The following is a 14,096-nucleotide window of genomic DNA, read 5'->3' on the forward strand; positions in this document are numbered from 1 at the left end:
CGTCTCCTTCCTGAATTTTTCTCGAATCCTACGTTTCTCAACATCATCTCTCTTTTTCTCTCACTCCGTCACTCACTCTACCTTTCGCTCTTTCTTACTTTTTCTTCGTGTCGAATGACAACTTTGCCATTGGAATAGCTATCCTCCAAAATGGAGATAGAAATTTATATCTGTAAAAATTGTATACATAGATACATCCAAAGAGAAAGAAAAGGGATAGACGTATAGGGATGGACGAAAATTTATTTTAAATATTACGAATATATAGATATATATTTACAAAAAAAAAAAAATAACAAAGTGTTTTTTTTACGAGATATATTAGTATCAAGATAGATACTTGAAAAACAAAACAAAAAATAACATAATATGTAGTATTTTACTAATGTAAATTTATTATTCTAAACGAGCTGGATAAATGAAATTGATAAAAAGTAGGAGATAAGAAAGAATGATCGTGAAAGTGATCAAATCTTCTTATACGTAGCTATCTCGTGTACGTATATGAGAGAGTATACCAAGAGAGAGAGAGAGAGAGTGAGATAGATGATTAATTTAAATATGAAAAATACAAAAATGTATATGTAAATATTATAAGTATCAATAAACGATATACATATAATAAAGTTTGATTAAAAAATGATTGTTCCAATAAACAAACAAACAAGATAGATACAAATTATGTATAAAAAAAAAAAACGTGTAAAATAATACAATAAAACTTGAGCGTGAAAGTGATCGAATTTATATAAGTATACGTTGTTGTATGAGAGAGTAAGAGAAAGAGGGACGGGAGAAAGGGAAAGGGTTGAAACGGTTGGTAGTTATATCGTACCTGGTAGCGCTTGCCCTTTCCCCTTATCGAAAAAGGGTGCCAGTTTTGGGCCAGACTTCGCGCGAGTCGCATCAGGTAAGAGGCTTTTGTTCGATCTGATTTCTTTTACCCTCTTCATTCCCTCTTCATTCTCTCTCTTTCTACCCTTATTCTTTCTACGTCTCTGGGATATACACACAAGACGATATTTCAAGAGTACTTTCGTTCGTTATCCTCTTTTCGAAAACACATAATTCCTCGTCGAAACGTTCCTCAGCTACGTATTCTGTGTTCCTATCGTAGAAAATACTCTCTCCCTATTTGTTTTGTTTTCTTTTCTTTTCTTTTCTTATATTTCGATCTTTCTCTCTCCTACTCGGACTTATTTGTTTGTCCGAATCGATACTCGTTTCCCATGATTCGAGAGTGGTTCGAGAATAGGAGTCAGTGTGGGAGTAACGGTTTCGAGTGTAACTAGCAAGTACTTCGCACGAAGTAAGACACCTTCGCGAAGAACACGTCGGACAATCCACGTTATATTCAGGACTGGTTTATCCCCGTGTTCTCGATGTTCGAACTTCGAGATATCTTCGAGAAAGAGAAAGAGATAGAGAGATAGAGTAACAGAGAGAAAGACGGTAAGGTAGAGATGGAGAGAGGGAGAGAGAGAGAGAGAGAGAAGGGGATTCGTAGAAGGTTTCTGAACAACCAAAGTCTGCGGAATAGTATCGATCTTGGCTGATATATTACAGCGTAGGTCCACCCTGCCACGTTCCTGGCAAGACCTCAAAATATGTTTTTTATGTGCACCCTCCTGCGGCGAATGTATCCACGTCGAAAGTCGTCCCAACCAAGTCAATCCTTGAATTTCCTTTCTTTCTTTCTTCCTTCCTTCCTTCCTTCCTTGCCTCCTTCCTTCCAAGATGACGCAGGGAGGATGTTCCACAGAAAAATCTATGTTTCTCTTCCTATCCTTTCTTTAAATGGCTTCTTCATATTCCTTTCCTTCTTTCATTTCGTTTCTTTTGTTTTTATACTACGTCATTTTAAATTTGATTTATTTTCCCCGGGCCCCCCTGAGAGATATAATTTTAATGATATGATCGTGTATAGTTATAATCTAATTTAAACATGCAATCTTGTTTCTTTTTTTTTCGAAAAATAGTTTTAATATATTCTTACTTTCTTCTTCTCTCTCTTTTCGTTTTCGCATTTTATTTGATATGTATACTTCTCCCGTATGTCCTATTCTATTTAAACAAAAACAAAAAAACAAAATGTGTCCGTTCGTTCTTTTTTGAAATGCACTTTTTTTTCTTTCTTTCCTCTCAGAGAAATCATTTTTAATATATTCCTCTCTCTCCCTTTTTTTCATTGTTTTTCTCTTTTTAGCATTCCTCATCTTATTCTTCCACATAACTTTCTTTTTTATTATCTTTTGTAAAATTTTATATGAATGCATATTTGTCGAATCGGTATTAGAATGTTTCATCGTAACTAATATGAGAATTCCACAGAACATTGGCACTTTTCATCAAGATTTTCTTACTGATATCATATAACACAAATGTGTAACTACAAAGTAAGAGTCAATAACCCGTTTTAAAGAGCCAATAACCGTGTACCTACGGTTTTCAAGATATCTCCAAAAGATACCTTTACCACCCTTCGTTTCTGGAAAAAGTTTCTTTCTATCTTTCACTCCTCCCCCTTTTTCTCTCTCTCTCTCTCTCACTCTCTTTCTTTCTTTCTTTCTTACTTTCTTACTTACATACTTTCTTCGTCCGATTCGCATATAACGTCCTAATTTTCCGAGCGGATGAAAACATATGAAAATCTGGGAAGCAAAAAGGAAAGACGTTAGGGAGCGGCAAAGTCAGAGCCAATAAAATTCTCGTCGCTCCCCTTGACTCGTTCGCTTTCTTTCCCTTTTCCTTCCACCATCCCTATCTCTTTCCTTCTCATTCCTTCTTATTTCCTTTGTCCGTCCATTTTTTAACTCCTAACTCGAATATAACGAAAAGAAAAGAAAAAAAAAAAGTAAAAGTAAAAGTAAAAGTAACGGTAAAAATATAATTATATAAAATTCCTAAATAAATCCTTTAAATCGAATTAATGTTTTATATGATAGGTAGTATCAACGAAATTTTAAACCTAAACGATTACAAAGTAATCCAATTATCTTAATAATGTCATCGAAAATGGCGATAGTTTCTTTTTTTATCTCTGTCTCACTCCGTCTCTCTCTCTCTCTCTCTCTCTCTCTTTTGGAGTACCGCGAAATGGTCCAAAAGTGGCATTAATCTGTTACAAGAAGGCGGGAGAAAATAATGAAATTATCGTAAATCAATATGCAAGAGAGGTGGATCCACTTCCCTGTACCCGGAAGCACGGGTTAAGCACGAAGTACAGTTACCGACAAGATTTTCATACTCTTGTAAAAATGAGAAAAAACAAACCGCAAGTGTATTCACACGCTTTCATTCACTCCATTTTTTTTTTATCTAATAATATCGATGATTAACAATTAATAATAAAAAGAGAGAAAATTACTCTATCATCGATCGAAATTATTTTCTTTGTTTTTTTAATTTTACGAATGAAACCATCTCGGCTCAAGGTTTCAAGGACGAATCTTTCGTAAAAATCGAAAAGAAAAAGAAAAAGAAAAATCGAATGAAGAAATAAAGAAAATGAAAAATTAACTCGACCGAATTATGCGTTATATTTTATTCACGATTAATTGAATAACTTCATTTCGAGAGGTAAAAGATTTAATAGAAATTAAAAGAATAAAATAGAACAAAAGAAAAAAGATAGGGAACAAAAAAAATAATAACCGTAAACTAATTATCCTTTTTTCACTTTTGCTGAAAAGATAATCGTATTGGTTTGAATATGATTAACGTTTTACAGATAAACGAAAAGGAATAATTTAAAAAGGAATAAAATAAAAAGAAAGGTTAAGAAAATGATAATAATAAATTGTAGAAAATTATGAAACTGTCCAGCGTGTAAACGATGATATAAAACACCCTCATATTGTAAAGAGAATAGGAGGAGAAACTGGTATCTTGGTCCCTTGGACAAACAGAAATATATGTTCGGGAAAAGATGTCTTTCCATCCCACGACTCGAGGCGTTCCTTTTTTAAACGACGAAACAGTTGCGACCACGAATCGATGGTAACTACGCCGACCGGACCCGAGTACAGTCCGTTGAAAATCTACATTTACCATCCCCTATTCGAGTACAATAACCATATCGACCAATAAACATAAACCATAGGAATAATCCAACTAAAATAATAATAAAAATAATAATAATAATAACAATAAATATTTTTCTTAGAGACATGCAAAAATGAAATGCAATAAAACTAATAGTTACCAAAACGTTTTAACGTTAATGCAAAATAAAAAAGGAAAAAGTAATACTATTACCCCACTACTACTACTACTACTACTACTACTACTGTATAAAATATCTACGTAAGGAATATGTGACGAAAGGATAACTTTTCTCGATCGTGTGTACAATGTTAGGATGCGCGGGGTGCTCCGGTCTTTTGCATACATTTTGAAACGTAGAACCGCCACCGTACCGAATATGCTGGCCGAGCGAGAAAAAAGTACTAAAGGAAAGGGAAAAAGGTAAAGATAGCACGGGAGGGAGAGAAGAAGAAAGAAAGAAGAAAAAAGAAAAAGAGATACTCCTCTCGTCTGTCCGACGACGACGACGATGTTGCTTCGTTTTCAGACGCGTCGCTCTTATTATTATTTCAATACCGTAAGATTCAGCGGTGAAGATCATTCACGGTATAATGTTAACCACACACCGAGAGCATGCATTCTCTGGTTTCAAGTCATCGCGCGTTCGATAAAAGCTTTGGAGATGGAACAACAACAACAAAATAGAGAAAAAAAAGAAAAAAAAAGCAAAATATAATTATATTTATATTTTATAGGATCGTCTTATGAATATTTTTTCATTTGCATATGTATAAGAAAAATTATCTTTTGTTTACTTTTTTCTTTTTTACACAAATATTTTTAATAAGTTCACGGGGGGGACGGGGGACACATTTCGCGCGAATTGGAACGAATATATTATATGAAGATAATGAAAATTGTTGAGAAAGGAAATAGGGATAGGAACGAAAAAGATTTTTCGCCGGACCCGGCTGGAATACTTGCTTATTCTGGAACTATCGGAAAAATGTTATTTACGCGAGAAAGAGAGAGAGAAAGAGAGAAAGGAAGAGAGATAGAAGAAGCTCTGTCCTTATTTACATGTGGTAAGTCTCCTACGGGACCAAATCCCGGACCGAGCTCGGAACCCTGATAATTCTTCCTTTGATCCCGGTCCCGTGGGTGCATCCCTCTGGTCCACCCACTCCTGTCTGCATCAGAGAACGAGTAAAAACCGTAGGAAGGAAAGAATATATCCTCGGGTAATACTTGTGCCAAAAAAAAAAAAAAGAAAAGAAAAAGAAGAAAGAAGAAAGAAAGAAAGAAAGAAGAGGATAGAAAAATGAGAAAATGAAAAACATAATTCGCGGAAGCTTTACGACAAGCTACGATAGAGAAATAATTAAGAAATCGGAAAGAAATCGGAAAGAGTGGAAAATAAACGGACCATGTTACGAAAAAACGAAGAACTTTCTTCCTTTGATAACCTTTTTGATGTTTCTCATATAAGAAGACACCAACAATTATCAGTGGTTTTTCTATTTTTTTTTTTTTTTTCTAAAAGTGCAAAGAGTTATCGATTAGTTTCAATTAATCTCCACGAACCCTTTTTCCCTACCCGAGGCTTTTCTTATTTCTCATCAAACTTTGTTTTTCGTTCTTTTCTTTTCTTTTTTTTTGTTTTTGTTTTTGTTTTTTTTTTCAGTCCAACACATAAGATATTTCATTGTCGATGTGTTAGTGGAAACTTTAAGGTGTCTTTAAGTCACCGTCTTGATCTGAATTTTGGCAGAGTTTCAAGCCCCCATCTGCTTTAGTAACGACGGGAATCTAACGAAAAGGAGACGCCGATATCATCTTGAGCAAACTAGTGGGACGACCGTCTTCCTCTCTCACTCTCTCTCGATGGATATAGGGTGTCCTATTATTATTTTTTTTTGTTTTTGTTTTTGTTTTTTTTTCAGTTCCACACATAAGATATTTCATTGTCGATGTGTTAGTGGAAACTTTAAGGTGGTCTTTAAGTCACCGTCTTGATCTGAATTTTGCAGAGTTTCAAGCCCCCAAGGCTGCTTTAGTAACGACGGGAATCTACGAAAAGGAGACGCCGATATCATCTTGAGCAAACTAGTGGGACGACCGTCTTCCTCTCTCACTCTCTCTCGATGGGAATATATGGGTGTCCTATTATTATACTGATAACAGTCTAACACTCTGACAATACGGTCGTAAGCGACGCAAGCGTAACGATTTCCATTTCGTCCGATCTAGCGGGTGACGTTACCACAAACTCTTTTGATCATCTCATCGATTACTTACACATCTTTCTTCATTTCAACGAATTCTGAAAGAGATAATCATTTTATCGTGTTAATCAGGAAATAATAATCGATCGTTCTATTACAAAAATTATCGACATTAATATAAATCAATTAATTTCAAACAAAATAAATTATCATAAATTTAGATACAATACGATAATGTATTAATACGAAACGGAAAATAAGTTTATCCTATTAATAAAATTGTATAATCGATCGTTATATATATATGTTAAAAAATTATCGACATTAATATTAGAATAAATTACCGACACACTTAATTCATATATATAAATTAGCAGATAATTCAATAATATATATCGAACATAAATTTATATATATTTAATACTTAATTAATTACCATGATTACAATACGGATTTATATTCTACGATAAATGCATTTATTGTATACAAATGACGAATATATTATTCCCAGAGAATTTTTCTTTCTCTTTTTCTTTTTAATTACAAAAGGAGTAAATAAACAGAGGAATGTTTCAAGGTCAAGAAAAAGAAAAAAAGGTAGAAAATTGAACATGGTAGGTACACCCGGTACGTAATCTCTCTTCTCCGGTTAGTTAGCGGGTCTAGAGGATCCAGGCCGAGAGTATCCTTGCCGGATAGAGTATCCCTCGGGAGGTTTTCGTCCAATCGTCTGGCTGGTCAGCCGGTACAGGTGTGGGGGTCTGGAGGCCGACCATTGGTCAGTCGTAGGGCGGCCGGGTATTGAGCGAGTCGCTCCGGGGGTTGAAAAAACCGCCCCGAACTGACCTCAAACGTCCTACCCTCGTCCGTCTGGAAACCCAGCCTAATGTTTCTCTCTTACCCTTTCTCTCTCTTCCCCCCCCTCACTCTCCTTCTCTTTTCTCTCTCTTCCTTTCTCTCTGTTCTTCTCCTACCCTTTTACTTTATCCTCACCCCACCATGAGCAGACTTAGTCGGACTACCGGTGCTTTTGCAGCCGCCTCCGACACCCCGTTTCGACGCTCGCCTCTTAAATACACTCGCCCTTTATTACAAACGAGCGGACAACGTACATACACGACGACGACGAGGACGAAACTACTACCAACGACAACGACGTTCTTATTTTACTTTGCATCCGCCCACGTCCAAAGGTTCATTTGTTTTATTCGTTTCTTTTCTCTCTAACCCTTTTTTTTATTTATTTTTATTATTCTTCTTCTTCTTCTTCTTACTTTTTTTTATTTTTTCTTAGTTTTTTTGTTTGTTTAGACAAGAACGATTTAAAGGTCCGATAATAATGATTATTTTGTCGCGATTAAATTTTATCATGCGAATTTTTACAACGCGCCAAAGATTATTGCATTAAGTTGTTTTTCCATAGAATGGTTGTTCTGACATAACGAGATTACGTGATTAAACAGCTGTACATTCGTATATTTATTACCTAATTTTTTAATACAAATTATTAATCTAATACTACTAATATCCCCTAATTAAAAATGAATTTAAATACGAAAACAATCGTCTCGACAGAAATTATTTAGATTCAATTTCGAGTAACGTAATTTCACAAAGATGCATTATACGAGAATCTATTGATAAAAAGATCTTATTCTTTTCAATATAATATGTGCAAAGTACGAACAAATCACCATACATACATACATACATACATACATACGTTCATGCAAAAGAGAGGTGTAAAATCGATAAACGAATCTACACTTTCGATTCGACATCTTTTACAATCTCGAATTCTCAGTATGCTGTTTAAGCAGACTTTTTTCTGACGAAAGGACACACACACACATACACACACACTATACACACACTAGGAACTATCGTTCGTACTTCGTCAAGTAATTTACGATAGAAGCTTGTAACAGGAAGAGTATAACAAGGGGACGCGTTTCAGTGATGGAATTTTTGAAGGAAACATGCAAAGAGAAATTCAAGCCTGAACGCGGCTAGCAAGCTAGTACGTGGTCTAACTCGAGCTGCCAACCCTAAAGTATATTCAGTCGGTCTAAGTCCAAAGGCTATTTGCATAGGCGAATTATACTCCATCTCTCTCTCTCTCTCTCTCACCGTCTCTTTCTCTCTTTCATTCCATCTTTCCTTCCTCTTCTCTTACTTGTTATTCTCTCTATCTATCTACCTATACACCTACAACTATCTATCTATCTATCCATCTAACTGTTCTCTTTCTAACTTGGTGCACCAGCTCTTTCGACCTTCGTCTATCTACAAACCACCCACCCACCTACCACCCCTCATCCTTCTCTTCCTCTCCTCTCCTCTTCTCTTCTCTCCACTCCTTTCTCGTTTGCTCTTTCTCTCTTTCGTCCTCTCCATTTCTCTCCTCCCTTCCACCCCCATCGAGAACGTCTTGGGATCTTGGGAATTGGATTAGTAGTGGTTCACCCGAGTAAGACTTGGACTATACTCAATTTGAACTAAGATCGCGGCGCTAGGGAATGGGCAAATTGCTAAATCAGTTTTACGTGATCACCTATTCAGAAAGTTATCAAAGACGGATGTTCCACCTGAGGATGGACCGGCGATCGAAATGATTTTATGACAATTTATTGAGAAAGAAACTCTCTCTCTCTCTTTCTCTCTTTACGAGATATTTCTATTCCGATCCGCATATGTCGTCATAGAATCTACTTAGCGAATTCATCATATCATAGTTATTGTTATCTTTTTGTTCTATGCAATACGACAAACATATTTTTATTGACGCTTGCATTATAATTGGTATTTCGATGAATTTTTTCAATCGTTTATTCTGAATTATATTCAAATATTATAGGTTTGTATTGAATTTATACCCCAATTGCTGGGACGAGTCGATCAATTTTTGATTTTATTAAATAAATATTTTCGAATATATTTTCTATTTAAAAAGTTTTTACGTAATCCCCAAATGGTAAAAGGTCGAATTATAATTTAAACCAATTTCTTTTTGTTTGTATTTAAGTAATTAATTAAAACTAATATTGGCAAAAGTGAAACATCGAGAACTTGTCCTGGTTTCTACTAAATCGATTGTTTTATACTTTGTCTCGAGTTAAACGAAGTATATCCATACTCGATTTACTTTTTTTTTTCTCTTTTTTCCTCATTCAGCTCGCTCTCATTTTATTGCAAGCTCTTTAAGAAAACACGATGAAAGATTTAGCAAACATAAGCGACTCGATTAAGACACCATCTTGGCCGGTCGCCTTTAAAAGTCTCGTCGCGCGGAAGTTTCTTAAGGAAATCGTTACTTAAATTTCTCTCGCATTATACACTTTCTCTACTTTCAAAAACTTCAAGGTAACTTAACACGCGTTTTACTTACTTTATTCTTCTTTTTTCTTTTACTTTTCTCTTTTCTTTTACTTTTCTTTTCTTTTCTATTCTTTTCTTTTTCAAAGCATCAAATAAGCTCCGATCAGCTCTTACGTTCTTTTAATTTAAACGTTTTTCTTAACGATAAACATAAAATCATTTGTGTTCATTAAAAAATATTTACTCGAACAAAAATTAACAACACAATTCGCGCACCCACGATTTCATACAAAATGAATATATTTTTCTAACGAATGAAACAAACATAATATCGAATAAGAAATACCCAACACATCAAAGTCCTGTTTATCGATTAACAGAGAGAAAAAAAAGAAAAGATAAAAAGAAAGAAAAGTTCAATCTCATGTATTACAAGTCAAATAGGATGGAATGTTAAAGGGTGTCGAGAGAGGGATGTAAGTTTTCGAGATAAACTGCGTAAAATGGCCGGTCTAAGGTCGACGAAAGCGTAAAGAATTCCAAGGTCCGGATCTAACGCAGTTAATTTAGCGAATGGGGTCGTCCCTTCGTCCCGAACATGGCCACTACTGGTTCGGTATAGGAACAGGCCCGTGCGAGTCAAACACGACACGCATACACACATTTATAAATCCATACACACACAAACAAACACATACACACACACATATACGATCACAAGAACGTGTCTATATATCGGTTGATCCTTCCAGAGTCTAATAAAAAGCATCCCCGAGAGCCACGAACGTGTAGGGATGGTGGGGTCAGAAGTCCATTCGGAAAATGGAGGGACCCGTACTCGTCCAACTAAATCTAGACGATAACGTTTACGTATTGTCCAACTATCGAACTCTTAAAAAACGTTCAACCATAAAACGAACAATTTTTAATATCCCAAAATAATCCCATAATTATGGTTAATGCGTTGTAAATAAATTGGACGATCCAAAATCCTGATAAGTAATTCAATCGAATTTAGAGAATTTTTGTATTTTCCAACAGTCGAGACCAAATCTATCCAGTCTGTTAGAAAGACGTATGGGATACGGCTAGTCCTGGCCAGGGTTCGACTCGACTTCCGACTTTCCCTCCAGAAAACATTGAGTCTGAGGGGTGGCCGCCACCACCTTATCCCTTCCCACCCTCTTCTTCCTCACAGGGCTCGCAAAGACGCTATAAATTCTGACCATCCTACTTCCTCTTCCTACTACTACTTTTCTTCTTTTACTCCTCTTCTTCCTCTTCTTCTTCTTCTTCTTCTTCTTCTTCTCTAACTCCCTCCCCTTCACGAGTTTATCGAGGAAAAGGGGATAGTGGTCGAAAAGTAAAAAGACACGAAACGACGATACTTTTTCAAACGTCGATGTTGCTTGTTGGTTACGCGCCGTTTCCTCGGAATTTCGATTACGTTAAAATCTATCTGATTCAATAAATATTTCTTACAAAGTAGATTGAGAGTTATTCTCGATAAAATAAAGAAAGGTAGAAAAATAATAAGAATAAAAAATAGAAAAAAAATATAAAATCAGGAGTATTATGATAAATAATCAATTTGCCTATCTAATCGACAAATGAACTTTACTTTTTGTCTTTTATCACTTCGTTAAAAATTCAATACGATGAACTATAAGAAATGTTACCTTATCTCGGATCGAAGAAAATACGTACGAATAATTTCGGTTACTATCCTGTCGGCCAATGGTAAGAGTCAGGCAGTTCTGCAATTATTAACGAGCTTTATCCGATTATCAGGTCACAGACCACACGATGCGTCGACGATTTCGAATGTCGCTTTGAATAAATGAGAGAGGTCGTCGATCGACCATCTTTCCACAATTTTCAAACGCATTATATACTATACTTTACATATATACTGTTACAAATGTAATATAGAAAAGGAGACGTTTATTACAAAATCCAAATTTGGAATACGATTGGTTAATAATATTTACGCTTGTAATCCGATCTGATCTTTTAATATATTTCTTTTTACTCAAAGATAAATTAAACAAAATTAACATAAACCATATTGAAAATAGTTTAAATTTTTTTCAATATGGTTTATTAACTTCATTTATATTCTTGTATTTATCAATGAACACGATTAGAGAGTACTATACTTTGTGATGTTAAGTAATTTTACGAATGAATTCAAGGTACGTCTAAAGAAATAAAAAAAAGTCTAAGAAATGTGAGGAAAAAAAGAAAGGTGTCCTCGCGAAAGAAATAACACGAACGAACCCATCATACCGTTTCTTCCGGACGGGAAATGTATGCCCACCACCAAACGTTGGCCAATCGAATCTCACAGAGAATTTAACACCCCTCTTCTATCGCGTGGACGGAAAGAGTAGAAATTTCCAATTTTATCGCATCTCCGGTGCTCCCTATTTTAAATAAATATTATCGATATCCGGGATTGATTGAGTATGAAAATCGTCAAAAGCATCAAAATTTGATAAGATCGTCGAATTATCCAAATATTAGAAAAAAAAAATAAAAAGATTATATCAATCGATTATTAATATTATATTAAAAATTCGTGTTGAAATTATTATGAAAAAAAAATAAAATTCAAAATAAATATGTTAATGTAATCACGAAAATATTTCGTTGAACAATAACTTCAAAAAGATTTTCCAAACAAAAATTAATAATTATTTGAAAGAAACTATTATATTTGATATATGCTTGTCTATGTGTGTGTGTGTGTGTGAACGATGATAACGACGAATAAAGATCATCGAAAGATCGTTAACATTTTTACGAGGTAAGGTTTCTTATATTCTTCGAATCGACACAGTCGTTTCGTCGATCTCGTTAACGGCATTGGAAGACGAACTTCTCGTTGACATCTCAACACGAGAAAAGAAATAAAGAATGTGTATATGTGTAAGAGAAAAATAGAGAGAGAAATAAAAAGAAACAGAGAGAGAAAGAATAAAAGAAAAGAAAAAGAGAGAAATAAAAAGTAAAAAAAGGAAAAGAAAGATCCATCCGTGCAAGGCGTTGCATCCGTGAGAACGACCTTATCGGAAAGACATAAACGTTCGAAATCCTAGCCGTAAATTAGGATCCACGGAATGCTGGACTCTCTTTTTCTTCTCTTTTCTTTCTCTTCTTTCTTTTTTCTTTATTTTTCACATTCCATATCCTTTCTCCTAGACCTTTTACTTCTCCTCAAATTCGCGGTCGACGACGTTAGTAGTCCAGAATACGATTTCTCTCTCTCTCTCTCTCTCTCTCTCTCTTTATATCTATTTTCTTTCTTTCTTTCCTTCGAGAAGTCTGCAACATATATCGGTAAATCAGATATACGACGATATACCGGTAGATACTTTAGATGAGAAACTGATAGCTATTATCAAACGAAAAGATTTTCCAGCTGTCGACGACGGCGATGCAACCGATCGACGATTTAAAAATCGTCCAAAAGAAATATTTTATTTTACGATGAGTTACTATAAAAGTATATTACTTCGATAATGTTAGAGCAAATTTTTATTGGAAAGTAATATACCTATTATCGATAATGCACCTATCAGATATTTCATCTTAAATATTAAGAAAGTAACCCCTGATATATCGTTTCGCTAAATACAAATGGAATTTTTATCTATGTTTTTTCTTTTTATCATGATCATTGAACTACTTTTATCTTATATGAAAATTTAATCAAAAAAATCGATACTAATTAGGAATCATGATACGAAACGTAGAATTTTGTTTGATTTTTAATAAACATTTTTTATGACGAGTTACAATAAAAACAAAAAACAAAAAAAGAAACTATTACTTTGATAATATTACTTTTAACCACAATTATGTTCATATCACGTGTTTCATTTAAAACATGAACTAAATATAACTCTAATCGTCTGTTCTATTTTTTCTTTTTTATGGCCAGTGATATATCCTCCCTTATTTAAAAATGTGAAGTCAAAAATGATGTTAACCTTTTACAGAATACATATTAGCATAGAACTTTTCTGTATTTTATTAATAATCAGTAAAACGTACTTCCCATTTTATTACACATTTTGCACAAAAATTTATATCCCAAAAAAAAAAAGAAAAAAAAGAAAAGAAAGAGAAATAACTTTAATCATAACAAGATATAAACCAAATACTTTGCTTGTATCTATTTTTATAGCCAGTGGTGAACTATCCATCTCAACGAAACTTATCCCTACGAAGGAAGGCACTGTTTCAGCTATCACAGAGATATTACAGTTAAGAATTTTTATGATCAGCTCAAGGATAGAACAAAGAGAGAAAGGAAAAGGATGGAATGGCGACGGTCCTTCTGTTTTTACCGGTACATCTACGCAATAGAAAAAAAGATAGAAAGAAAAAGAAAAAGAGAAAGAGAGAGAGAGAGAGAGAGAGAAAGTTCGTCGGTTAGGGGGTGAGAGGAGTAAGAATAGCATTGGAGTACAGTCTATGCCGTAACAAGGGTGGCACGATTTCAAGAATGCGGAGCACGTT

General features: G+C 34.6%; 1 long non-coding RNA gene across 1 annotated transcript; it reads left to right on the top strand.

The window, feature by feature from the left end:
* Window positions 1-880: 880 nt before the first annotated feature.
* LOC122524135 lies at window positions 881-13,970 on the top strand. The gene is made up of 2 exons (XR_006305473.1): window positions 881-910; window positions 13,762-13,970. It is a non-coding gene; the product is annotated as an uncharacterized LOC122524135 (long non-coding RNA).
* The last annotated feature ends 126 nt before the right edge of the window (window positions 13,971-14,096 follow it).

Source organism: Polistes fuscatus, unplaced genomic scaffold, assembly GCF_010416935.1.
Source record: "Polistes fuscatus isolate 324 unplaced genomic scaffold, CU_Pfus_HIC Scaffold7, whole genome shotgun sequence".
NCBI classification, from domain to species: Eukaryota; Metazoa; Arthropoda; class Insecta; order Hymenoptera; family Vespidae; genus Polistes; species Polistes fuscatus.